Below are 27,373 nucleotides of genomic sequence, written 5' to 3' on the forward strand. Positions count from 1 at the left end.
TGTGCGGTTCCAGTGCCTGCTTAACTCGAAGGTGTGGACACTCTGCTCCCCAGGGGCGCAGTCACCAGAACGAGTCTTGTCTCCAGTCTTGCCCTCCTCGCACTAGGTCTGTACCGCCAGCGCAATTCCACCTTCAACCTGATGTCTCCTTCCTTCTCACGGGCTCTGGGCCCAGAGTGCTGCAGACGGAGGTACTGGGGGTGGGAGCGGGAGCAGGGACAGAGCTCAGGCAGGAGGGGCCGCCAGTTTGCTGGGTGGGTTAACCTCCCGGGGCTCACCTGGTGGAACTCCTTCAGACCAGTGAGTTTGTCCTGCCTCATTGTCTTATGTCTTTTACGATGCAATTTGCTTCTGTCTTGTTTTCTTTATCATCATGGGTGTTTGAGGGGGAGTGGGAGTCTGAATCAAAGCTGCTAGTCAGATGGTATTTTAAGCTCGGAGTGGCCAGAGAAAAGCAAACATGACGAGAATGGCAAAGTTCAAAGTTGGCTGTGCTCTGGGATGAGCCCTCCAAGGCATACCTGTTCTGGAAGAATCCACTGTGATGAAATGTGCTTGTGATTGACGCCCAGCACACCCAGCACTGCGGGGACAGGCTGGGTGCACACAGCATCGTGCAGAGTGGCTGTGATGGGGGCTGATGGCGATGGGGCCCTTGCTCGGGGGATCAGGAGCTGCAGCAGATGCAGCCCGGGTGCGCACCGGAGAAGCAGCCTGAGGCTCAAGCGTTCCCAGTCAGCGTTGGGTGCACGGCATGGGGCCCGAGCGACGTTTGTGACGTCTTCTGCTTAGTTAGAAACAAGCCCATCCACACTCCTGCTTTATGTGGACCTGTGAGCATGTCCTGGGAGATCTGTGTGGAGTTCGTGTGTGGGCGTGTGGGAGTGGGGAGGTGGCCCTGTGCCTCTGGAGCCACTTAGAGACAGAGCAGCTTCAGGTGCCATGCAGACAGAACTCAGGGTCTCAGTGAGGTCCCCCAAGGGTTTCAGAAGATTTATATTTCCCTAGCGTACTGGCCTTTTTGTTTTGTTTTGAAATTCTTAAAGAGCTGACTTTAAAGCCCAGGTGCCCATCATGACTTAGGGCTGGCTTCTGTTTCTTTTATTTCTTTTCTTAAAGTATTAGAGGGAGAGTGGGAGAGTGCTCCCACCTACTGGCCCACTCCCAGTTGCCCACAAGGGCCCAGCTGGGTTGAGCTGAAGCCAGGAGCTGGGCTCTCTACCCAGGTGCCTCCCATGTGTGGTGGAGCCCTGTGAATTCTCTGAACCACCAGTGCTGCCTCCCAGGTTCTACTTTAACAGGAAGTTGGAGCTGGGCTTGAACCCAGGCCCTCGGGAGTGTGCCACATGCTGACTCCGCCTCTTTTCTGCCCTGGACCACCCCAGACCGCCCCAGAGGGAAGTCAGTGTGCATGGGGAAGCCCCATTGTCTGGAGGACCAGCTCCCGGGACAGCCCCCTTGGGCCTCTCCTGGCATCTGCCACAGCATCTCCCAAGGCAGGTCCTATGCAAAGTGACCACAAGAGTGACTGGCCATCTGGTCACCAGGAGGGGCAGCGTTTGCCCAAGAGATGCCCTGTGGAGCCTGGCCACTGGAGTCTAAACACAGGTGGACCTCACAGTGCTGACAGAAACTTAGGTTATGTTTAAAAATGTATCAGTTTTCTGAGAGGAAGAGAGACAGAGTGAGCGATTTATAGATGGGAAGCTGGTTCACTCCCCAAGTGCCTGTAACAGCCGGGCCTGGCCTGGGCCAAAGTCTGGAGCTGGGAACACAACCCAGGTCTCCCGGGAGGGTGGCAGGGAACCAGTTTGCTGAGCCATCACTGCCGCCTCACGGCGTCTGCCTCAGCAGGAGGCTGGAGTCAGGAGCGGAGGTGGCGTCCAACCCAGGCACCCTGACACAGGAATGGGACGACCCAGGCACCCTGACATGGGAATGGGACGACCCAGGCACCCTGACACGGGAATGGGACGTGGTGTCTTCACTGCGAGGCCACGTGGCTGCCCTGTGTCGGTCTTCACTTCCCCTTCTTGGTGGACTTTCTCTCCTTGCACTGAGTGCCAGCTGAGTACTGGGGCAGCGCGGGTTCCCCTGAGTGTGCAGAGTGCTCTCCGTGGAGTGGTACATGGCGTACAGACCTTCATGCGATGAAATAATAAGGATTTACATTTATAGAATGCTTTCTACTTTTCAAGGTACTTTCATGCCAATTATCTCAGCACGGTCTGGTGACCACAGCCTCAGGCAGGACCTGTGTCAGGCACAAGTGGTCTCCAGCGCTGGGCCACCTGTCTTGTCAGGTTGTGTGAGTGTACGGGGGGCAAGGCACCTGTCCTCCTTGCCCACAGAGGCAGGTGCAGGCTGTGGGTCAGAGAAGGTCCCAGCCCCAGGCGAGAACACTGCCAGTGAGCCCCACCCTGCCTGTGCTTCCCAGGGGTGTCTGAAACCTGTCAAAGGAAATTAATTGTAACTCACTTCCATTCTTAGAATACACAGATATGCCACAAGCACAATGGCTCTGGGCAGGGGTGGATGGGGAGGCGGACAGCAAGTTTTGTGTGTGTGTGTCAGAGCAGCCATGGAACAATAGGAGCTGGGTGCTCAGGTGTGGAGGGGTGAGGGGCTTGTGCTGACCCCTGCAGGGTGGGCAGGGCAGTGGAGGTGGTGCTGGTGCCTGGGGAAGCTGAGTGACTCGTACGTGGCTGTGGTGACTCTGCCCGCAGTGGAGCATTCCCGGCCCAGAGCGGGTGCTGCAGGATACCCCGCTCTTCTCACAGTTGGGGAGCACAGCATCCAGGCCCAGGGGCGGAGTCAGATATGAGTTCCAGGTGGGTGGCCAGGCCTCTTTTCATGATCATTTGGCTGAGTTAACAACTGGGTGCTTTTGACTTTTGTCAGTTGACAGTGGAAGTGCCCCTGGATGGCCGCTTGGTCCAGGAGCCCCAATGCTGGACATTGTTCTCCTTACCACCCAGATTGGAAGCTTCTGTGGGTCACCGTGTCCAGGCACTCAGAACTTGAGGGACTGGACGTGGGGGACTCGCCGACCAGGGGGCCTCAGGAGCTGATCCAGCACCATCTCTGTTCTGCATTGCTGGGCTCCCACAGGCGCTGAGACCTGTGGGCAGCTGTGAGTGGGCTGCAGGTGGACACTGGTGTGTTCTCAGCCCATTCTGCACAGCAGGAAAAAGCATCTGCGACCAGGATCGAGGCCTGGGATAGGCAGTGGGAGATAGCAGGGAGCCTGGGCTTATCTCAGCTACGCTCAGATGCAGGCCCACCTCTACTGTTGACTCTGGTCGTCATGTAATTGGCCACAAGAAGCAGCGGCTCTCTTCCTGGTCCACTAGGGGCATGAGGAGAGGAGGGCTGGGTGTAGGGCAGAAGGGCACTGAGAGGGACGGCCCTTCCCTCTGCTCTGCACTTGGCTCCTGAGCCTTCTTCCCACCGGCTAGCTCCATGGCTCTGCACGGTCAGATCTGTCGCCTGTAAGAGAAGGGGCGCAGCTTGCTGGAGCCCTTGGGCTGCTCCCTCAGCAGGGGCTCATTCCTGCAGATGTGCCCACCCCCAGGCAGACACGGCCAAGGCTTGTGCAGACGTATGGGAGACAGCTGCCAGCCCCCACCACCTCACAGAGTGGGAGAGCCTAGAATGCTCTGGGTAACCTGCTTGTGAAAAACACGCTTCTCTTGACCACCCTGGGTCTCCCCACCCCTCACCTAGAGAGAGCATCCTGAGTGCCCCACCCCATTTAGAGAACCATCCTGAGGGCCCCCCCATCTAGAGAGACCATCCTGAGTGCCCCACCCCCATCTAGAGAACCATCCTGTGTCCCCCCTCCCCCATCTAGAGAGACTATCCTGAGTGCCCCACCCCCATCTAGAGAGACCATCCTGAGTGCCCCACCCTCATCTAGAGAACCATCCTGAGTCCCCCCTCCCCCATCTAGAGAACCATCCTGAGTGCCCCACCCCCATCTAGAGAGACCATCCTGAGTCCCCCCTCCCCCATCTAGAGAACCATCCTGAGGGCCCCACCCCCATCTAGAGAACCATCCTGAGGGCCCCACCCCCATCTAGAAAACCATCCTGTGCCCCCCCTCCCCCATCTAGAGAGACCATCCTGAGGGCCCCACCCCCATCTAGAGAACCATCCTGAGTGCCCCCCTCCCCCATCTAGAGAACCATCCTGAGGGCCCCACCCCCATCTAGAGAACCATCCTGAGTGCCCCACCCCCATCTAGAGAGACCATCCTGAGGGCCCCACCCCCATCTAGAGAACCATCCTGAGGGCCCCACCCCCATCTAGAGAGACCATCCTGAGTCCCCCCTCCCCCATCTAGAGAACCATCCTGAGTGCCCCACCCCCATCTAGAGAGACCATCCTGAGTCCCCCCTCCCCCATCTAGAGAACCATCCTGAGGGCCCCACCCCCATCTAGAGAACCATCCTGAGTGCCCCACTCCCATCTAGAAAACCATCCTGTGCCCCCCCTCCCCCATCTAGAGAGACCATCCTGAGGGCCCCACCCCCATCTAGAGAACCATCCTGAGTGCCCCCCTCCCCCATCTAGAGAACCATCCTGAGGGCCCCACCCCCATCTAGAGAACCATCCTGAGTGCCCCACCCCCATCTAGAGAGACCATCCTGAGGGCCCCACCCCCATCTAGAGAACCATCCTGAGGGCCCCACCCCCATCTAGAGAGACCATCCTGAGTCCCCCCTCCCCCATCTAGAGAACCATCCTGAGTCCCCCCTCCCCCATCTAGAGAACCATCCTGAGGGCCCCACCCCCATCTAGAGAGACCATCCTGAGTGCCCCCCTCCCCCATCTAGAGAACCATCCTGAGGGCCCCACCCCCATCTAGAGAACCATCCTGAGGGCCCCACTCCCATCTAGAGAACCATCCTGTGCCCCTCCTCCCTCATCTAGAGAGACCATCCTGAGGGCCCCACCCCCATCTAGAGAGACCATCCTGAGGGCCCCACCCCCATCTAGAGAACCATCCTGAGGGCCCCCCCATCTAGAGAGACCATCCTGAATGCCCCACCCCCATCTAGAGAACCATCCTGTGCCCCCCCATCTAGAGAGACCATGCTATGTCCCCCCACCCCCGCCATGTCGAGAGACCATCCAGAATCCCCCCTCATCTAGAGAGATCCTGGCATTCCTGGGCTGAGGAGTCACCATTTTCTTTTTCTGTTGCTGTGTTGTCCCAGAGACTACCTGACCCTTGCACCTAGTGTGAGGGCCACCTGCCTGTGGGCTCCTCAGATGCCCACCAGTCGAGTCATCTCAAGGCTGGGGCCCATCCTGGTTACTGTGCTGGATGGTGGTGTTGTGGTGGGACTCTGAGGAAGAGGAGGAAGTATGACATGGGCCACCAGTCTAGAGCCCCCGTTGTCTACGAGGCCACCCCTTGGAGCCATCCAAGCCTTGTAGCACAGCCCAGATGCCCAGTCTGCAGCAGGGGAGTGAGTAGCAGCCAGAGGGCTGTGCTCTGGGCTGTCAGGCCAAGTGGGCCTGATGGATCAGCCGTTGTCCATCATCATTCACTGCTGCAGTTTCATGAGGGGCTGTGGGCTTCTGCCGGTTTGTGCTGCTCAGAGGCACTGGTGTCGGCTTCTCCTTTTCCTGGCCATGGGTGCCTGATGCATGGTGGGAAGAGAGAGGCCTCCGCAGCCAGGGTGGATGCCTCGCTGACGGCGTCTGCAGCTGCCTCAGCCTGGAGGCACGTGCACAGGACTGAGAAGCGAGGGCTTGTCTCCCCCCACTTGCTCTCTGCTCAGCCCCCATTCCTGTCGGGGCACCCCCAGGACCGTGGCGGCCTCTCTGGTGGCCTCCTGACTGTGGTGCTGTTGCCGGAGTCCTGTGCTTGGCTGTGCACACAGCCCCAGATCACGTCATCCTAGCTGCTCCTGTGGGACCCTGCGCAGCCCGAGTGACCCGGCCCTGCCGTCCAGGCCCCTGGTGATTCTCCCGACACGGGGCGCCTCAGTGCGAACGTGCAGAGGAGCTGCTGAGGAGTGACTGCTCCTTACACCGTTTGGGGGATTTTCCTCCAAAGATGGAACTGTTGAAAAGTAAGATCTATATTTAAACAGTGTAGTATATTGGTTTTTCTATTTCTGCCATCACAAGTGACTGCAACTTTAGTGGATTTTAAGCCACACGTTTATAGGGCAGGCTTTTGGTGCAGTGGTTAAGATGCTGCTCAGGACGCCTGGATCCATACGGGAATCCCTCGGCCCGGGTCCCAGCTCTGCTTAGGACGCAGCTTCCGTGAATGGCAGGCAGTAGTGATGGCTCAAGTGCTTCAAGTGCTTGGGTCCCTGGCGCCCATTGGAAAACCAGGATAGAGTTCTTGGCTCCTGACTTCATCCTGGCCCAGTCCTGGCTGTTGGCATTTGAGGGGTGAAGTACCAGAGGGAAGAATTCATCTCTCTCGTGCATACTCATGCTCTGCCCTTGTTCTGCTTTTCAGGTAACAATGCAACTTAGCTGGGAACTCAGTCCAGGTCTCCCATGTGGGTGCAGGACCCAGTCACTGGAGCCATCCCCACGGGCTCCCAGGGTCTGCATTGGCAGGACGATGGAGCGAGGAGCCCGAGGCAGGAATACAGACGGTCCTACAGGCAGGCCGGCCGGCCAGCCGCCTCCCCAGCTCCTAGTTGTGTTTTAGGAGGCACTGATTTGGGTGGAGACCCCCCTCAGGGAAACAAGGTCTCTGCTCTGAGGAATGGGAGAGGGTGGGTGCCTCCTCATGGGCTGCGGGGCAGGGGTCTCGGGGCTTCTTTGCCTGCCACACTTGAGGGCGTCTTCCTGCTCAGCTTCCCATACAGCCTGCACTGGCTGGTGCCAGCCTGATCCTACCTGTGGTGTCAGTGGTGGGCCCTGGGGTGACAACTGCAGGGCATCTTCCTCTTCCTCCTCCTCCCCCCTCCCCCAGCCTTTCCCAGGAGGCCTGGGAAGGGAAATGTGGACTTGGAAGTGGGGTTCTTGCACAACACCTGCCGAGAGACTCTTGGCAGCTATGATGCAGTGTCTCTACCTGGGCGGCTGATGACAAGTGTATTTCTTGGGTTTGAAGCTGCAAGTCGGTGACCAAGGAACCAGCTTGTCAGATGTCCGGGAGGGCTGGGGCTGGGGCTGGGCCCGGTTGGGCCTCCTCACTTGTCCCTCGTGTGGGAGGGCTGCCCCCGCCCTGGACCTCTAACCCCCACGTGGCCACCTCGCAGTGTTACTGATATGCTGAATAATAATCTGAAATAGTAATAAGCCTTGTGGGCTCTTGCTGTGAATTCAGAGTTCTGAATACTGGCACAAATAAACCAGGCAACGTGGTAAGTTTTAAGCTGTTTATTCGGTGAGGGAAATGCACAGGAGAGTGAAGGCGTTTATCTAGTCTAAGGGAGAAGGGGGGTCTGGAAATCAAGTTGGAGTCCATAACCAAGCAGAGAGCAGGCCAGAAGCCACGTGCAGCAGGCGTTTGGTTTTGTGGAGCTATTAACAGCCTGTCATGGGCTGCAAAGCGAAGGCGTGGGGCAGCAAGGGTCCGTGATGGCAAAAAAAGGGCAAAAAGGGCTGGGCCTGCCTGTTTCAGGCCTTGAGTCCACTTCCAAAGGGGAGTGGTTAATCAGCCTGATTGGCAGGTGGGCACACAGATGTGGTCAGGGAGGGGATTGAGATCACACAGGGGGTGTGGTGAAGGCGTGGTCCTATATCCTTTGCCTGCCTACATCAGTGCACCCCTGGGGTTAGGGCTCCAGCCTGTGTTCCCTGAGGAAGGGGATAAGATGGGTGAGCTGGGCAGGGCATGGGTAGCCGCTGGGCAGTCCAGAGGGAGTGGCTGCTGGCCAAGGGCCAGAGCGGCTCCAGAGTGGGAGGCCAGGACCACAACTCAGCTGACTTCCGTGATGTTGGCCAGCACAGTCCCCCTCTCCAGGGAGGCCTTGTGGCTCTTATGTTTCAGGCACAACATGTAGGACTGGGGACTGTGCTTGTCACTCTGGCCAGGGGTGAGCTCACTGCCTGGTGGTGCCCCAGCCTGAGTACTTGCCTGCCGCTCTCGGGAGTGGCACAGATGCTGAGGCCTGGAATTGGAGATGCACCTCAGTTCAGGTGATCTGTGAGTGACAGGAGGAGGGAGGGAGGAAGGGGTCATGTGGGAATTGGGGCAGGAGTGAGGGGGAGCACTTCACAGTCGGGCATGGGGCTGGGGGCCTCACACATGTGCATGTGGGGTGGGTTGTCTGATGGGCGCCGACTCCGCATGCCGGCCCTTCCTCCGCCCAGTCCCCAACTGCCTTTTCCAGCCTCCCAGGCAGCTTTGCTGTTCTGAGATTTTTTGTCTTGCCCCAGTTCATCCTCTGTTGCCATGGCAGCTGCCTGGGAGGCAGGAGGAGGCTCAGGTGTGCTCAGACTGGCAGTCCTGGGGCCCCTGGAGCACAGGTCCTCTCCTGGTCCCTTCCTCCCTGCTGTTCTCACTGCCCGGTGCCCACTGGGCGGTAGATCCCTTTCCTCCGTGAGGGGAGGGTGGGGGTGCCGAGACAGTTTGGCAGCTTTTCTGAGACAAGCTCAGCTGGGGCATGGTGGTCTGACATTTGCTGTCCACAATGAGGAACAGCAAGGAGGAAGTGGGGAGGGACTTAGGACCCAGTGGTGAGACGCACCCCTCAGAGTCCTGTTGGGTCTGAGCTGAGTAAGCAGCCTCAGGAGTGGGGGGTGTTTCTGAGCCACAGAGGCAGGCGTGGCGACTTCCTGCTGGGGGTTCTGAGTGTCGGACGCCCTGCAGGACTGCATGTGCCACTGGTTTACACTGCTTCCACACACGTGACAGATATGCAGACAGGTTCTCTCTGGCACGGACCCATGGGTGCTGGGCAGTGCTGGAGAGATGTAGTCCCAAGCCTGGCAGGTGGATTTTCCTCTTCCTCCACCACGGCCATCCTTCCGGCCATCCTTCTGCAGTGGCCTGGCTGTGGGCCTCAGCCTGACTCGCCCTCCTCACCTCCCTTCCCTTTCCCCTCGCTTCTGCTTCCAGGTGACATAAAGCCTTGCCTCAGGCTGTGCTTTTCTGGGGAGCCCGGCTCAGGCAGAGGCGGGGCCAGCCTGTGTGGGACTCCACTAGGCATTTACACCTTATTCTGAGAACTGCAGGGTAGGGGGCCGACAGAGAGGCTGAACGGGGTGGCAGGGTCTGATGTACTTAATGTCTGGTGCGGGCCGAGGGAGGTGGCACAGACGGGAGCCGGCAGTTGCGAGCATGAGACGTGGGTGTGCCGAGGGGGTACTGATGCACCGCCAGGCTGTTCGCAGTCAGGGGTTCGGCTCTGCGGTCACAGTGCCCTGTGCTTGGGGCTCAGTGAGTCAAAGCTGAAACCCACGCAGGCCTCTGCCGGGTCAGACAGGGTGGCCTACGCTTGGGGAGCGAGGCATTCTCTGGGAGACCCTCGCAGGCAATGAGGGCTCCCACTGTGTTGAGGTCCCAGTAGCCCCTGTCTTCCTCTGTGTCATTCGCTTGTGCTTAAAGCAGAGTCATTTGCAAGAAGGGATCTGCATCTCCACATGAGGAAACGCAGCTCCCATGCGTGGAGAGGCTGGGCCCTGGGGCCCTGGGACGCCTCTGCATTTCTCATCTGCCTCCCTGTGTTGTGAGGATTAGGTGACTCGACTGTGAAGTGCCTGTATGCCTTGTGCTGCCCCTTCCTGCACCCACAGTCAGGAGCCTGGAGGATTCAGTAAGCCCTGCAGCCCGGAGGGACTGGCGTTGGTGTCCCCAGGGGGGAAGGGGCCAGCAGGGTGGCTCCCCTGCAGGGCTGGGGCAGCAGCGTCTGTGGCTCCTCGGTGGTGCCGGGAGAGGGTTTGAGCACCTGTGAGAGCAGAGGGTTCTGGTGCTGCAGGCCAGTGCCCTGGACACTCCCCTCCGGCTGTCTTCTGCTTTGCTTCACTGGGGTCACCACTCTCGAGTGGGGGGGATTCGAACAGCTCAGACCCATCTGAGTTAATGATTACTTTTGAAATTAAAGAAATGTTTACGTTTCTTGTAGGAAATGTGGAAAAGCACATGGAGAACAGAAGGACCCGTAGCCTCCTCCCACACCCATAACCGTCATTGTCATGGCCCTGCCTGTGACACACCACACGCACACAATAGACCCACAGCTTGTCACGCACAAAAGCATCATTAAATATTCTTTTACCATCAAATTTTTGTCATTTCAGAAATTCTGTCTTCTGACTGTGCTGCACTGTGTTCACCCGTTCCTCACTGGGACAGTGTAAGAAAGTATGTGTGGGGGCACTGGATTCTATCCTGGTTGCCCCTCTTCCAGGCCAGCTCTCTGCTGTGGCCAGGGAGTGCAGTGGAGGACAGCCCAAGTACTTGGGCCCTGCACCCCATGGGAGACCAGGATAAGCACCTGGCTCCTGCCATCAGATCAGCGCAGTGCGCCGGCCACGGCGGCCATTGGAGGGTGAACCAACGGCAAAGGACGACCTTTCTCTCTGTCTCTCTCTCTCTCTCACTGTCCACTCTGCCTGTCAAAAAAAAAAAAGAAAGAAAGAAAGAAAGAAAGAAAGAAAGAAAGAAAGAAAGAAAGAAAGAAAGAAAGAGAGAGAGTGTGGTCCATTACTGTTAGCTGAGTTGCAGATGCAGCAAAACTCCTTAGACAGATGTTATGGAGTAACCAGCTCCCAAGAGGGGATTAAAGGTGTAGAGAAGGAAGGGAGAAGGTAACTGTAACTTACGCGCAGTCTGGAAGATTGTACACCCCCTAGCACTCAATGAGGAACCAGGAGAGGGACCTACGGACTGTGGTATAAACCGCTTGCTCTGCCTGCTCGAGTCACCGGATCTTGCAAGACAGGTACTGAAGTCTCGCTTTCACTGCACTTTCTGAGTTCGAATCCATCTCTTGAGTGGACGGGTGAGGATAATTTCCTACAGACAATGTCTAGTCTGTAATATTCAAGTCAACAGTCCAATTGCCAATCCTATAGATGTACCTCTGTGTACAACCTGATGTCTCCTGAGGACAAATTCTTGGCATTTGTGACCCCTGAGAGACACTGGCAGACTCCTTGGGAAAGTCTGTGCTGACCACGGCCATCCAGCAGTGCCTGATGCCTCCCACGTCCTCGCCAGCTGAGGGACTTCTGATTGGCAAGAATGTCTCCCGAGTGTCTCTCAAATGCTTACCTTAATTAGGATGCATTTGGGGCCCCTAGTGTAGTCCCCATGACTAGGACTGGATGGCCTCTCCTGCCCTCTTTGCTGAAGAGTCGGGCATTGCTCGTCCGCTCCACAGTCTGCACTCCAGACATCACCACTTCTCTGCAGCGGGAATTTCTCTTCCGCATGCACTTTTTGTACATTTGCTTTGTGTGTGTCAATCAGATGTGTGCATGAGCTCCTTGTGTTTCAGCGTTGTATAGGATGACCCATGGTTGTGTCTTCAGCAAAGTGAACACTTGTCTGTAAGATGTTCTGCTGTTAATCCACACACACTTGGCTTGTCACCTTGCTTTCTGCAGGAAGCCCCATTGCTTGAGCCAGCTGCGGGCCAGGCCACCTTCTGAGGGAGGCAAGGCTGCGCTGAAATGGCCATCCTTGCCCAGGCTTCTCAGGCGCAGTGTAGACGCCCCAGGATGGATGCCTGGAAGTGCAGCTGCGGGTCTGGGGAGCACCTACCAGCTCCGTCAGCTGACCAAGCCTGCAACACCCCACCATGTGCACATTTCTGGCGTCTTTCACAGCACTCGAGATCACCAGAATTGTTAGGGTTTGCCAATCTGGTGGGTTTTACAAGGAATCCAACTAGTGCCTTAATTGCATTTCCAAGATTACCAAGGAATTAAACATGTAACATGTTTCTCGGCTGTTGGATTTCCTCCTACATGACTTGCCTGTTGGTATTCTTGGACCATGTTTCTAATAGGTAGTAAGTGTTTTCCTTGTGATGTGTGAGTTCTCACATACACATGTCCCAGGTACCACTGGTGTGGGGCTCTCACGTGTGTGTCCCAGCTGTGACTGGTGTGGGGGCTCTCACGTGTGTGTCACAGCTATGACTGGTGTGGGGGCTCTCACGTGTGTGTCATAGCTGTGACTGGTGTGGGGGCTCTCACATGTGTGTCCCAGGTATGACTGGTGTGGGGCTCTCACATGTATGTCCTAGTTATGACTGGTGTGGGGCTCTCACATGTATGGGGCTCTCACATGTGTGTCCCAGCTGTGACTGGTGTGGGGCTCTCACGTGTGTGTGTCCTAGCTGTGACTGGTGTGGGACTGTCACATGTGTGTCCTAGCTATGACTGGTGTGGGGCTGTCACATGTATGTCCTAGCTATGACTGGTGTGGGGCTGTCACATGTATGTCCTAGATATGACTGGTGTGGGGCTGTCACATGTGTGTCCCAGCTGTGACTGGTGTGGGGCTGTCACATGTGTGTCCCAGCTGTGACTGGTGTGGGGGCTCTCACGTGTGTGTCCTAGCTGTGACTGGTGTGGGGGCTCTCACGTGTGTGTCATAGCTGTGACTGGTGTGGGGGCTCTCACATGTGTGTCCCAGCTATGACTGGTGTGGGGCTCTCACGTGTGTGTCCTAGTTATGACTGGTGTGGGGCTCTCACATGTATGGGGCTCTCACATGTGTGTCCCAGCTATGACTGGTGTGGGGCTCTCACGTGTGTGTCCTAGTTATGACTGGTGTGGGGCTCTCACATGTATGGGGCTCTCACATGTGTGTCCCAGCTGTGACTGGTGTGGGGCTCTCACGTGTGTGTGTCCTAGCTGTGACTGGTGTGGGACTGTCACATGTGTGTCCTAGCTATGACTGGTGTGGGGCTGTCACATGTATGTCCTAGCTATGACTGGTGTGGGGCTGTCACATGTATGTCCTAGATATGACTGGTGTGGGGCTGTCACATGTGTGTCCTAGCTATGACTGGTGTGGGGCTGTCACGTGTGTGTCCTAGCTGTGACTGGTGTGGGGCTGTCATGTGTGTGTCCCAGCTGTGACTGGTGTGGGGGCTGTCACGTGTGTGTCCCAGATGTGATGGTGTGCGGGCTCTCATGTGTGTGTCCTAGCTGTGACTGGTATGGGGCTGTCACGTGTATGTCATAGCTATGCCTGGTGTGGGGGCTCTCACATGTGTGTCCCAGATGTGACTGGTGTGGGGGCTCTCACATGTGTGTCCCAGCTGTGACTGGTATGGGGCTGTCACGTGCATGTCCTAGCTGTGACTGGTGTGGGGGCTCTCACGTGTATGTCCTAGCTGTGACTGGTGTGGGGGCTCTCACGTGTGTGTCCCAGCTATGACTGGTGTGAGGGCTCTCATGTGTGTGTCCTAGCTGTGACTGGTGTGGGGGCTCTCACTTGTGTGTCCTAGGTATGACTGGTGTGGGGCTGTCACGTGTGTGTCCTAGCTGTGACTGGTGTGGAGCTCTCACATGTGTGTCCCAGCTGTGACTGGTGTGGGGGCTCTTTCCTGTGTGTGTCCCAGCTATGACTGGTGTGGGTGCTCTCACGTGTGTGTCCTAGCTATGACTGGTGTGGGGCTCTCACATGTGTGTCCCAGCTGTGACTGGTGTGGGGGCTCTTTCCTGTGTGTGTCCCAGCTATGACTGGTGTGGGGGCTCTCACATGTGTGTCCCAGCTGTGACTGGTGTGGGGGCTCTCACATGTGTGTCCTAGCTGTGACTGGTGTGGGGCTGTCACGTGTGTGTCCCAGCTGTGACTGGTGTGGGGCTCTCACTTGTGTGTCCCAGCTATGACTGTTGTGGGCGCTCTTACCTGTGTGTCCCAGCTATGACTGGTGTGAGGCTGTCACGTGTGTGTTCTAGCTGTGACTGGTGTGGGGCTCTCACTTGTGTGTCCTAGCTGTGACTGTTGTGGGGGCTCTCATGTGTGTGTCCTAGCTATGACTGGTGTGGGGGCTCTTACCTGTGTATATCCCAGCTGTGACTGGTGTGGGGGCTGTCACATGTGTGTCCCAGCTGTGACTGGTGTGGGGGCTCTCACGTGTGTGTCCTAGCTATGACTGGTATGGGGCTCTCACATGTGTGTCCCAGCTGTGACTGGTGTGGGGCTCTCACGTGTGTGTGTCCTAGCTGTGACTGGTGTGGGGCTCTCACATGTGTGTCCTAGATATGACTGGTGTGCGGCTGTCACATGTGTGTCCTAGCTATGACTAGTATGGGGGCTCTCACTTGTGTGTCCTAGCTATGACTGGTGTGGGGGCTCTAATGTGTGTTTCCTAGGTATGACTGGTGTGGGGCTGTCACATGTGTGTGTCCCAGCTGTGACTGGTGTGGGGCTCTCACATGTATGTCCTAGATATGACTGGTGTGGGGCTCTCACATGTGTGTCCCAGCTGTGACTGGTGTGGGGCTGTCATGTGTGTGTCCCAGCTATGACTGGTGTGGGGGCTCTCACGTGTGTGTCCTAGCTATGACTGGTGTGGGGTTCTCACATGTGTGTCCCAGCTGTGACTGGTGTGGGGGCTCTTACCTGTGTGTGTCCCAGCTATGACTGGTGTGGGGGCTCTCACATGTGTGTCCCAGCTGTGACTGGTGTGGGGCTCTCACGTGTGTGTCCTAGTTATGACTGGTGTGGGGCTGTCACGTGTGTGTCCCAGCTGTGACTGGTGTGGGGGCTGTCACATGTGTGTCCCAGCTATGACTGTTGTGGGCGCTCTTACCTGTGTGTCCCAGCTATGACTGGTGTGAGGCTGTCACGTGTGTGTTCTAGCTGTGACTGGTGTGGGGCTCTCACTTGTGTGTCCTAGCTGTGACTGGTGTGAGGGCTCTCATGTGTGTGTCCTAGCTATGACTGGTGTGGGGGCTCTTACCTGTGTGTGTCCTAGTTATGACTGGTGTGGGGGCTCTTACCTGTGTATGTCCCAGCTATGAATGGTGTGGGGCTGTCACATGTGTGTCACAGCTGTGACTGGTGTGGGGGCTCTCACTTGTGTGTCCCAGCTATGAATGGTGTGGGGCTGTCACATGTGTGTCCCAGCTATGAATGGTGTGGGGGCTCTCACGTGTGTGTCCTAGGTATGACTGGTGTGGGGGCTCTTACCTGTGTATGTCCCAGCTGTGACTGGTGTGGGGCTCTTACCTGTGTGTGTCCTAGTTATGACTGGTGTGGGGGCTCTTACCTGTGTATGTCCCAGCTGTGACTGGTGTGGGGCTCTCACTTGTGTGTCCCAGCTGTGACTGTTGTGGGGGCTCTTACCTGTGTGTGTCCCAGCTATGACTGGTGTGGGGCTGTCACGTGTGTGTCCCAGCTGTGACTGGTGTGGGGCTCTCACTTGTGTGTCCTAGCTGTGACTGTTGTGGGGCTCTTACCTGTGTGTGTCCTAGCTATGACTGGTGTGGGGGCTCTTACCTGTGTGTGTCCTAGTTATGACTGGTGTGGGGCTGTCACGTGTGTGTCCCAGCTATGAATGGTGTGGGGGCTCTCACTTGTGTGTCCCAGCTATGACTGGTGTGGGGCTGTCACGTGTGTGTCCCAGCTGTGACTGGTGTGGGGCTGTCACATGTGTGTGTCCTAGTTATGACTGTTGTGGGGGCTCTTACCTGTGTGTGTCCCAGCTGTGACTGGTGTGGGGCTGTCACGTGTGTGTCCCAGCTGTGACTGGTGTGGGGCTGTCACATGTGTGTCCCAGCTATGAATGGTGTGGGGCTGTCACGTGTGTGTCCCAGCTGTGACTGGTGTGGGGGCTGTCACATGTGTGTCCCAGCTGTGACTGGTGTGGGGGCTCTTACCTGTGTGTGTCCCAGCTATGACTGGTGTGGGGCTCTCACTTGTGTGTCCTAGCTATGACTGGTGTGGTGCTCTTACACATATCCCAGACATGGCTCTGTGAAAGCCTCACACAAATTGTCCTAGATGGGGCTATCAACATCTGTCCCTGCACACGACTCGTCTTTCTACTTGTTTGTGCTGTGTCTGTCACACAGTTGATTGATGAACCCATCTACTTTTGTGTCTGGTTTTTGTTCTTTGCCTTCCACACACTGAGATAAATGTGCATTCTTCGCAGTTTTGCTTCTCTGGCTCTTTCCCTCTGTTTGCGGTTGATTTCTGTGGAAGTGTGAGGGGCTCTGGCCGTGTCTGTCCTGAGGGCTGGTGGCCCTCTGGTCTAGTGCTGTTTAGGAGGATGCAGTGTCCGGGCGTGTTCTGGGCACTACTTTTTAGTCCTCTCACCTGTCTGTGTGGCCCCTTTGCTGTGTCTCGCTTGCTTTGCTGAGGTAACTGTGACCTCCCCACATCCCTACCAGATGCTCTCAGCTGCTGGCCCTCAGTCACTTGCATGACATTTAGGGTCAGCTTGTTACACTGCAGTTAAAAATCGGGATTTTTGGGCTGGTGTGTGGTACTGCAGGTTAAGCTGCTGCCTGTGATACTGGCATCGCATATGGGCACCGGTTCATGTGCTGGCTGCTCCACTTGTTCTTCTTTTTTTTAAAGATTTATTTGTTTATTTAAAGGCAGAGTTACGGGGTTGGGGGGGGTGTCTTCCATCTGCTGGTTCACTCCCCAAATGGCTGTAAAGGTCAGAGATGAATTGCTGCTGGGTGTTTCATGTGGGTACAGGGGCCTGAGTTTGGGCCATCTTCCACAGCTTTCCCAGGTCACAGCAGAGAGCTGGATTGGAAATGGAGCAGCTGGAACTCAAACTGGCACCCATATGAGATGCTGGCACTGCAGACAGTGGCTTTATCCACTACACCACAGCACCAGCCCCTGCTCCACTTCTGATCCAGCTCATACACCTGGGAAAGCAATGGAGGGTGACCCAAGTGCTTGGGCCTGCACTCACTTGGGAGACCCAGAAGAAGCTCCTGGCTCTTGCTTTTGCCTGGCCCAGCCTCAGTGTGTTCTTTTTAAAGATTTATTTGTTTATTTAAAGGCAGAGTTACAGAGAGAGACAGAGAGAGAGGTTTTCCACCTGCTGGTTCACTGCCCAAATAGTTGCAACAGCTGAGGCTGGGCCAGGCAAAAGCAAGAGCCAGGAGCTTCTTCTGGGTCTCCCAAGTGAGTGCAGGCCCAAGCACTTGGGTCATCCTCCACTGCTTTCCCAGGTGTATGAGCTGGATCAGAAGTGGAGCAGGGGCTGGTGCTGTGGTGTAGCGGATAAAGCCACTGTCTGCAGTGCCAGCATCTCATATGGGTGCCAGTTTGAGTTCCAGCTGCTCCATTTCCAATCCAGCTCTCTGCTGTGACCTGGGAAAGCTGTGGAAGATGGCCCAAACTCAGGCCCCTGCACCCACATGAAACACCCAGCAGCAATTCATCTCTGACCTTTACAGCCATTTGGGGAGTGAACCAGCAGATGGAAGATCTCTCTCTGACTCTCCTTCTCTATATATAACTCTTACTTTCAAATAAAAAATAAATCCTTTTTTAAAAACTGGTATTCTGATAGAATGAATTACAGATTACATTGGGGGAAGACCCCCAGTCTTACTCTGTAGTTTTAAGTCCTGAGTGTGAGATTTCTTCCTGTGCTGAGATGGCCTCAAATCTCCTGCAGACAGATTGAAACCTCCCCAGACCTCCTGTCAGACTTGTGTCTGTTCTTGTTGCTGCTGGGTGTGCTTCTCACTGTTGTGTCTTTGAACACCATGGGCTCGGACCTGCTGGTGACCGTGCCCTGTGTGATGTGGCTTGTGGTTGCTGTTGCTATGGAGACGCAGCATCTGCTGGGTTGTGGGGCATCTGCAGAGAGTGGTTCTGTTGTTTGGTTCTGTTGCTTGGCCCAGGAGTGTGCTGCCTTGGCCTCAGGCTTCTTGAATTCTCCTGAGCATGTGGTATGAACCCTCTCAGTATGTGGTGTGAACATTCCTGTGCATGTGGTGTGAACACTTCCGAACATGGGGTATGAACACTCTCAGCATGTGGTGTGAATACTCCTAAACATGTGTGAACACTCCTGAGCATGTGGTGTGAAGACTGCTGAGCGTGTGGTGTGAACCCTGTCAGCATGTGGTGTGAACACTCCTCAGCATGTGGTGTTAACACTCTAAGCATGTGGTGTGAACACTCTCAGCATGTGGTATGAACACTCCTGAGCTTGTAGTTGAACCCTCCCAGCATGTGGTGTTAACACTCTCAGCATGTAATGTGAACCCTGTCAGTTTGTGGTGTGAACACTCTCAGCATGTGGTGTGAACACTCCTAAACATGTGGTGTGAACACTCCTGAGTATGTGGTATGAAACCTGTCAGCCTGTGGTGTGAAGACTCCTAAGCATGTGGTGTGAACATTCCTGAGCATGTGGCATGAACCCTCCAAGCATGCAGTGTGAACTCAGTCCCAAAGACTGTGAACTACACAGTCTTGGGTTCTAGCTCATGTCAGGGTTCAGCTTTTCTCAGGGACAGAAGCTCCTCATTGCTTCTGTTTGCTGTGGAGGTGGCCCTCTGAGGTTTATTACTGAAGTGAGAGTCAGCTCTGCCAGTGCCCAGCCTTAGTCCAATTTCTGCTCATAGAAGTTGTTGCTTGCTCTTCAAAGGGAACTAAAATTCACCAGCTAGGGTGGGCCTGTGGCACAGCAGTGAGGACACTGGGTGTGCACGTCCTGTCTCAGAGTGTGTGCGTGAGTCCCAGCTCAGCGCCCTGCTGATGCACACCCTGAGAGGTGGCAGTGAGGACACTGGGTGTGCATGTCCTGTCTCAGGGTGTGTGCGTGAGTCCCAGCTCAGCGCCCTGCTGATGCACACCCTGAGAGGTGGCAGTGAGGACACAGGGTGTGCATGTCCTGTCTCAGGGTGTGTGCGTGAGTCCCAGCTCAGCGCCCTGCTGATGCACACCCTGAGAGGTGGCAGTGAGGACACTGGGTGTGCACGTCCTGTCTCAGAGTGTGTGCGTGAGTCCCAGCTCAGTGCCCTGCTGATGCACACCCTGAGAGGTGGCAGTGAGGACACTGGGTGTGCACGTCCTGTCTCAGAGTGTGTGCGTGAGTCCCAGCTCAGCGCCCTGCTGATGCATACCCTGAGAGGTGGCAGTGAGGACACTGGGTGTGCATGTCCTGTCTCAGGGTGTGTGCGTGAGTCCCAGCTCAGCGCCCTGCTGATGCACACCCTGAGAGGTGGCAGTGAGGACACTGGGTGTGCACGTCCTGTCTCAGAGTGTGTGCGTGAGTCCCAGCTCAGCGCCCTGCTGATATGTACCCTGAGAGGTGGCAGTGAGGACACTGGGTGTGCACGTCCTGTCTCAGAGTGTGTGCGTGAGTCCCAGCTCAGCGCCCTGCTGATGCACACCCTGAGAGGTGGCAGTGAGGACACTGGGTGTGCATGTCCTGTCTCAGGGTGTGTGCGTGAGTCCCAAATCAGCGCCCTGCTGATGCACACCCTGAGAGGTGGCAGTGAGGACACTGGGTGTGCACGTCCTGTCTCAGAGTGTGTGCGTGAGTCCCAGCTCAGCGCCCTGCTGATATGTACCCTGAGAGGTGGCAGTGAGGACACTGGGTGTGCACGTCCTGTCTCAGGGTGTGTGCGTGAGTCCCAGCTCAGCGCCCTGCTGATGCACACCCTGAGAGGTGGCAGTGAGGACACTGGGTGTGCACGTCCTGTCTCAGAGTGTGTGCGTGAGTCCCAGCTCAGCGCCCTGCTGATATGTACCCTGAGAGGTGGCAGTGAGGACACTGGGTGTGCACGTCCTGTCTCAGAGTGTGTGCGTGAGTCCCAGCTCAGCGCCCTGCTGATATGTACCCTGAGAGGTGGCAGTGAGGACACTGGGTGTGCACGTCCTGTCTCAGAGTGCGTGAGTCCCAGCTCAGCGCCCTGCTGATGCACACCCTGAGAGGCGCAGGTGATGGCTCATGTAGTTGAGTTGCTGGCTACCTTTTGGAAAACAGGATTGAGTTCCCAGCTTGTGGCATCAGCCTGGCTCGGTCCCTGCTACTGTGGGCATTTAGGGAATGAACCAGCTGGTGGAAGATCTATCCACCTCTGTTTTTCAAATAAATAGAAATAAGTAAAGAGAAATGAAAACATACTCCTATAGTCTACCTAGTTTTTCTGAAAATTTATTGCCAGAGGTTTTTCTTATTCTGACATCTTGTCAGAGTGACTTTTCAAAGGAAATAAGATAAGAGAGCATGAGCTATTCTCTGGGATGGGCATGCACAGACACATACATACACACACACAGTGCACACACATGCACACACTCAATGTATACATCTACATCTACACAACATACCTACAAGCACACACAATACACACACATGCACATATACATGCATGCACAACTCAACACGTACACACAAACGTGTACACACATGTATTCACAGTACACAAGGCATGTTTGGGGAGTGGTGAACAGCCTGTGCTACTGAGGCAGTGGGGGTCCTTCTGGGGATGCGTGGGGTGGCAGCTAGAATGTAGGCACCAGAGTGTTCCATCACTCACTAGTTGCACAAGCTCAGTCTGCTGATGACTCCTATCAGATGCAGCTCTGGGCTCCCTGTGCCGCAGGGGCAGGGTCAGCTCAGTGCGGTGGTGTGTGTGGTGGCACCCGAGCAGGGGCTGAGGCAGAGCCCGTCCGCACTCCTGAGCAGAAGGTATGGAGGCGCTCACTTTTGGGGTGTTGGTGAATATGCCACGGAGAGGCAGCCATGGGAGAGACTTAGGAAGCAGCGGGGCCTGGGGGACGGGTGAGGTGGTGACAGAGCCGTCCAGAGTGTTGAGCCCAGATTTGGGGCAGTTTGTGAGGCTACAGACAGAGCTGGAGACCAGGGAAGGAGCTGGCTGAGGGGAAGATGGGTTCGTTCAAATCAGCTGATTCATGGTGCTGTCAGGCCTGAGTGACATGAGCACAGCCCCAGGCTGTGAAAAGATCAGGTTGAGGTTAGATGCGGGCAGCAGTCCTGCAGATGGAGAGAGCAGGTGTGTCAGAGAAGAGGTGGGAGATGGAGGAAGAAGGGGTGGGGGTGGGGGGAGGGGCAGAGGCCAGGCCCGGGAGCCTCAGGGGAGATGGGCTGGCCTGGAGGGAAGCAGTCTGGCTGGGAAGGTGCTGAGCACCTGATGGGTGCTTGGTCACATCCTGGGGCCATCTGGAGGTGGGGAAGAGGGTGAGGAGGAGGAGGAGACTCTGCCCTGAGCCTGTCCTGCACGTGTGGTTTTGGTTAAAGGTCTGCTGAGAGGAGGGGCTGTGGGGTTTACTATGTGGCAGACCCCGAGCACGGTGGTGACACTGGACCGCAGAAGCTGCTGTCTTGCTGGGGGCAGTACTGCCGTGGACCGGGGCTGCCTGGCTGAGTGAGGCTGTCGTGTTCCCCGTCGTCTGCACCATGTGCTGCAGCTCCTCCCAGGCCCTTGGTTCCCAGGTGAGGGACGGTCTGTCCAGTGTGGTTGTGGCTCTGTGCCCACTGCCTGCTCCCCTGACTCCCTGGTGACCCCACGCCAATCTACCTCGGGCCCTGAAGCCTTTCCCATGCACGCTTCCTCCTTGGCTGTCTCCTGGCGAGGTGATTTTGCCGTTGCTCCTGTTGCTATGACAGCATACCTGAGGCTGAGCAATTTGCAAACAGTCCTGCAGTCTGGGAGGGGCGGGATCGAAGCTCTGGCAAGGTCTGTGCCTCAGGATGGCCCCAGCGCTACGTCTGGGGGACAGAATGTCCTCTCTGGCCGAGCGGAGGGCAGCAGGAGCCTCTCTCATCCCGGGCAGCCCTTTAATGCAACACGGATCCTGTCCAGGGGCCAACCCTCGCGGCCTGCCTGCCTCCTAGGCTCCGCCTCCTAATTCTTTGCCGGGAACCTGAAGCTTCTGTGTGAATTTTGAGGGGGACCAAGAGGCTCAGACCATGGCAGAGCTCTCTGGTGAGGCATGGCCTCTGGCTCCTGGCAGCCCCGGGCCCCAGGCCCAGCTCCACATGACCTTGGTATGGGAATGGTGACCTTTGTGAGAAACTGAGGCACAAACCAAGCAGGAAACGAGTTTGTCCAGCGTGTGTGTCCCAGGAGGTCATCTTGGGTATGTGCTCCGAGGCCTTGCAGACTTCACACGGTTTTAGAAGCAACTGCTCTAAGTAGGGAAGGGGAGGGCATCCGTGGTCACCAAGAATTTAGACCTGAGCAGGCGGAGTGCTCAGCCTTGTGGGGGTGGACGTTCCCGGAGCAGTGGACGGTTCTGTGGGGGTGGACAGTCTTGTGGGGGTGGACGTTCCCGGAGCTGTGGACGGTTCTGTGGGGGTGGACAGTCTTGTGGGGGTGGACGTTCCCGGAGCTGTGGACGGTCCTGTGGGGGTGGACAGTCTTGTGGGGGTGGACGTTCCCGGAGCTGTGGACGGTCCTGTGGGGGTGGACAGTCTTGTGGGGGTGGACGTTCCCGGAGCAGTGGATGGTCCTGTGGGGGTGGACAGTCTTGTGGGGGTGGACGTTCCCGGAGCAGTGGATGGTCCTGTGGGGGTGGACAGTCTTGTGGGGGTGGACGGTCCTGTGGGGGTGGACGGTCCTGTGGGGGTGGACGTTCCCGGAGCAGTGGACGGTCGTGTGGGGGTGGACGTTCCTGGAGCAGTGGACGGTCCTGTGGGGGTGGACAGTCTTGTGGGGGTGCACATTCCTGGAGCAGTGGACGGTCATGTGGGGGTGGATGGTTGTGTTGGGGTGGACGGTTGTGTAGGGTTGGACGGTCTTGGGGGGTGGACAGTCTTGTAGGGGTGGACATTCCCAGAGCAGTGGATGGTCCTGTGGGGGTGGACAATCTTGTGGGGGTGGACGTTCCTGGAGCAGTGGACAGTCTTGGGGGGATGGTCCTGTGAGGGTGGACAGTCTTGTGGGAGTGGATGTTCCTGGAGCAGTGGACAGTCTTGGGGTGGATGGTCTTGTGGGGGTGGACATTCCCAGAAGAGTGGACAGTCCCATGAGAAAGGATGGTCCTGGGACGGTGGACAGTCCAGGGAGGGTGATGACAGGGAGCACCTGGGCCACAGCTCACAGGGGAGGGGATTGCCCTGGGAACTGGAATGGCCGAGGGCCTGAGGCCCCCACAGGACGGGATTCCTCTGACACTCAGTTCTTAAGTCTGGGTGTGGCAGGGCCACGGCATGCACTGGGTAGGAACGCACGTCTGCGCAGGGGCTGACCCTGGCAAGCCCACAGGTGTAGTCAGGACCCATGGTCCTGGGAGCCTCCGTCTCCTGTCTGTGATTTTTAACAACTCCATAGGGACCGAGTGTCTCTGGCTGAGTCCTGGTCATCACCCCCACCTGCCCATCATACGCCCCACGCACAGGCTTCCACCCTGCCCATCGTACGCCCCACGCACAGGCTTCCGCCTCCACGGGCACTGCTGCCTTGAAGACTTTGTCTTCGATTCTTCCCTTAAATTCTCTTTCTCTTGAGTTGTTTTCCCTTTTGCCTTAATGTCTTTGGCTTAAGGAAAAAAAAAAGAATTTGGAGAAAGTGATGACCTGACACTCTTAACTTGTCTGGGACTGCATTAGCAGGAAGCTGGAGTCCAGAGCCAGAGCTGGGCATCAGGTCCTCTGGGGCAGTGTCTTCACTGCTGGGCCAGACTGCTGTCCCTGCAGTTGTCTTCTGAAATCACCTGTACAGCCTGGTGTCTGTCCCTGCAGCTGTGAGCGAGACCTGCATGTTCAGAGGGCTGTTCCGTGCACAACACCCTCAGCGCCCACCCCACGCCCTGCCCCATGAGTGTGTGTGTGCACACTCACATGCTTGAAGGATTGCTTGCTTTTTCTTTCAACACAAAACCCTGAAGTTTCAAAGCAGGTGGGGTGTGGCTTAAACACCGTTCTAAATGGCAGGCCTGCTGTTCCTGGGGAGAGAAAGTGGCCTGGGAGTTTAAAAATACCCTGAACATTACAGACTCCCATGCGCTCCGTAGACCAGAGCCCGTGAGTCTGTGGGTGTTGTACCTGCTGGAGTGCAGGCAGGAAACAAGAGCAGAGAGGATGCTGGATGCCTTGGGGGCAGACACTGGCAGCCCAGGTGCTCACGGGAAGCACCAAGGCCGTGCCTCAGCACTGGGATTGGTGTTCCTGGGTGGTGGGAACTGTGCTCCCCTGACTGTGCTGAACTCAGCCCTGGAGAGTGCTTGGGTCCTCGTTTCCCACCCGGAACAGCTGTCTCTCCATCCCTGCTCCCATCCCTCCTCACGGATGCCTGCAGTCTGGCCCTTTCAGGGGGCTGTCCAAGGTTGACCCACAGCTTCACAGGGGCTGGCATTTTGGGTCTACTTGGCTGTTCCTTGCAAAATGAGGAAGTGGTGCTAGAGCCCGCCCAGCAGGAGGAAGTGGAACCTACAGTCTCACCCAGCAGGGGGAAGTGGTGCCTATAGCCCCACCCAGCAGGAGGAAGTGGTGCCTACAGCCCCGCCCATCCGGAGGAAGTGGTGCTGGAGCTCTTTCCATCAGGAGGAAGTGGTGCTAGAGCCCTGCCCAGCAGGCGGAAGTGGTGCCTACAGTCTCACCCAGCTGGGGGAAGTGGAGCCACACAGAGCCCTGGATCTAGAGGGATTTTGCAGGGTTCAACAGGTTTTGAACCAGGGCTGTAGTTTCCCTGGCACAGCTCATGTTGCTTGGGCCATCGCTATTGAGAACGGTGCAGCCACAGGTCAGGTGCCGGACACTGCATGTGTTGGTGGCAGTACAGCGTCCTCTCTGCCCTGCCAGGGGCCTTGAGGGGCCAGGGTGTGTGCGAAGGCTGCCAGCTCTGCATTTGGGATTAAGCCCACCCAGGATGGAGGGTGCCTCTCCTGGCTTTCTCTCCTTTTCCAAGACCACTGATCGACTGTGTATGCCATCCTGTGACTGTGTCATTTTTTTTTTTTTTTTGACAGGCAGAGTGGACAGTGAGAGAGAGAGAGACAGAGAGAAAGGTCTTCCTTTGCCGTTGGTTCACCCTCCAATGGCCGCCGCGGCCAGCGCGATGCGGCCGGCGCACCGCGCTGATCCGATGGCAGGAGCCAGGAGCCAGGTGCTTTTCCTGGTCTCCCATGGGGTGCAGGGCCCAAGCACCTGGGCCATCCTCCACTGCACTCCCGGGCCACAGCAGAGGGCTGGCCTGGAAGAGGGGCAACCGGGACAGAATCCGGTGCTCCGACCGGGACTAGAACCCGGTGTGCCGGCGCCGCTAGGCGGAGGATTAGCCTAGTGAGCTGCGGCGCCGGCCTATTTTTTTTTTTTTTTGACAGGCAGAGTGGATAGTGAGAGAGAGACAGAGAGAAAGGTCTTCCTTTTGCCGTTGGTTCAACCTCCAATGGCCGCCGCAGCCAGTGCGCTGCGGCTGGCACATCGTGCTGATCCGAAGCCAGGAGCCAGGTGCTTCTCCTGGTCTCCCATGTGGGTGCCGGGCCCAAGGACTTGGGCCATCCTCCACTACACTCCCGGGCCATAGCAGAGAGCTGGCCTGGAAGAGGGGCAACTGGGACAGAATCCGACGCCCCAACCAGGACTAGAACCCGGTGTGCCAGCGTCGCAGGTGGAGGATTAGCCTGTTGAGCTGCGGTGCTGGCCAGTGTGTCATATTCTTGTCTCCTGAAGTTCTAGGGCCGCTGTGAAATAAAGTGGGCCCAGACAGACCTCTATTAATGATGCCAGGGAGAGGTGCAACAGTGGCTAGCAGTCAGATCCAGGGCCAGCTCTCTGCTGGCCTCTCTAACCCTAAGGAGATGAACTTGGTCTCTCTCAGTCTGGCTTTGCTGGCTAAAATGGGGAGTCCAACAGGACCTCCTGGGGCCAGGGGAGGTGATGCAGGCGCCTGGAACGTTAGATGAGGATGTCGCCTGTGCACTGCTCCTGAGAAACTCAGCTGTCTTGGGGGAGACAGAGCACCCACAGGCTGTGTTTGTGTCAGTGGCGTTGTAGTTGTAGTTGCAACAGGGACAACAGTAAATGGACAAAATCCCATGTGAGTGATACAGGCATTGTGTGAGTGTGTAGGAGCTGGGAGCCATGGAGTTGGGGAGATTGTGGAGGGCCTCACCAAAAAGAGAAGTGAACTTAACCACGCATCTGTGAGCCTGAGAAGAGGAGAGAGGGTGTTACTGGGGCAGTGGATATAAGCAGTAGTGTGTGGTGGGAGTGTTGTACTATGCACAGAGACAGTGTAGTGGAGGGAGGCAGGATTCTGATTGATTAAGGACCCAGATGGTGATGGGCAGGGAGGCTGTGCACAGGGGAGGTGCTGCTGGGGAGTTGGATTGAGAGTGGCCATGAACATGGGAATATGGAGGTGGGAAGGGGGGCTCTGCACAGTGCAGATGGTGTTGTCACGGAGGGTGGATTCTGACTGACCATGGGTCTGGGAGGATAGAGTTGGGAGAGGAGGCTGACCACGGACATGGAGGTGCTACATGGAAGAGTGGATGGATTCGGTGCTGTTGGAAGGGAGGCCGGATTCTGACTGACCATGGGCAGGGGAGATGTTTTTGGAAAAGGAGGCTGGGTTCACTGCACAGAGCTAGACTTGTTTTTTGCCTAGGAGCAATGACTTAACTGAAGTTAAGTGATGAAGTGACAGGGAGAACGAGGTCTTGTGGACAGACACTGTAGTTTGAGAAGTGGAAACTCTTCGAGGGGATTACAGCGAATTGAGTTTTAAACCTATGGATCAAGGTGGAGAGAGGCGGCAGGTCAGATTCCATTCCTTCACTTGACATGCTGGTCTGGGAATGCGGTGGGAGCTGAGGGCTGGTGTGGAAGTACTAGAGAGGCCCTAGCTGCTAAGGGGGTGACCGGGGCAGGGCAGAGTTCTGAGGACTCAAGGTCAGGGACAGCCCTGGGTGCCCACGGTGAGGCAGGTCTGTAAGAAGAGGCAGCGAGGGAACGTGGAGCGGACGGGAGGTACGGTGATTGGGTCCCCGGAAGGGCTCACTGGGAAGCTGGGAAGTCCGCGGGGTCCGGGGTTGGGGGAGCCTGCGGAGCGGATGCGGAGAGTCGGCCAGGGTCCAGCCCAGGGCAGTGAATCCAACCGGCCTGCACTCCATCTCATATGGGAGAGCCGTGTTCACTCTGATCGTTTTACACCAGGTGGGTGTGAGCAGCTGCTCAGCGTGGGAGCGAGTGGGCGCCGGAGGGCTTGGTGATCGACAGGTGGTGGCGTCATCTGCTGCTGATGCCAACCGCAAAGCCGGGAGAGGCGAGGCCGCCGGGTGTGGTGGGATCCGGCAGGGTCCTCTGGGCTCTTCTCCTGAGGGTGACACACAGCGGGTGGAACCTCCCCCAGGCCCCTTCTCCCAGGCGCTGCTGTAGCGTCGGCCCTGACAGCATGGGCTCATCACGGCTTTGCTGAATGAGTGAATCAGCCTGGCCTTGCCACATGGGCCGTGTTGTATGTTGTGAGTCAAGAGGCCGTGGGGGTGGGGACAGGCGTGCTTCTGTCAGCGGTGCTC

The 27,373-nt window shown here is 56.9% G+C and overlaps 1 protein-coding gene across 11 annotated transcripts in view; it reads left to right on the top strand.

Annotated features, from left to right (window-relative positions):
* Positions 1-27,373, top strand: part of CACNA1E (calcium voltage-gated channel subunit alpha1 E) — a 385,669-nt gene that overhangs the window by 120,951 nt on the left and 237,345 nt on the right. The window contains exon 1 of one of the 11 annotated variants that reach the window (XM_089311236.1): positions 20,455-20,579. The exons of the other annotated variants lie outside the window; for them this stretch is intronic. The gene's annotated coding sequence lies outside the window, so the exon portion shown is untranslated. Of the gene's footprint in view, positions 1-20,454; positions 20,580-27,373 lie in introns of those variants that run through there. 11 annotated transcript variants of the gene reach the window in all.

Source organism: Oryctolagus cuniculus, chromosome 13 (assembly GCF_051225735.1).
Source record: "Oryctolagus cuniculus isolate XC-2025 breed Fujian yellow rabbit chromosome 13, ASM5122573v1, whole genome shotgun sequence".
In the NCBI taxonomy this organism is placed as follows: domain Eukaryota; kingdom Metazoa; phylum Chordata; class Mammalia; order Lagomorpha; family Leporidae; genus Oryctolagus; species Oryctolagus cuniculus.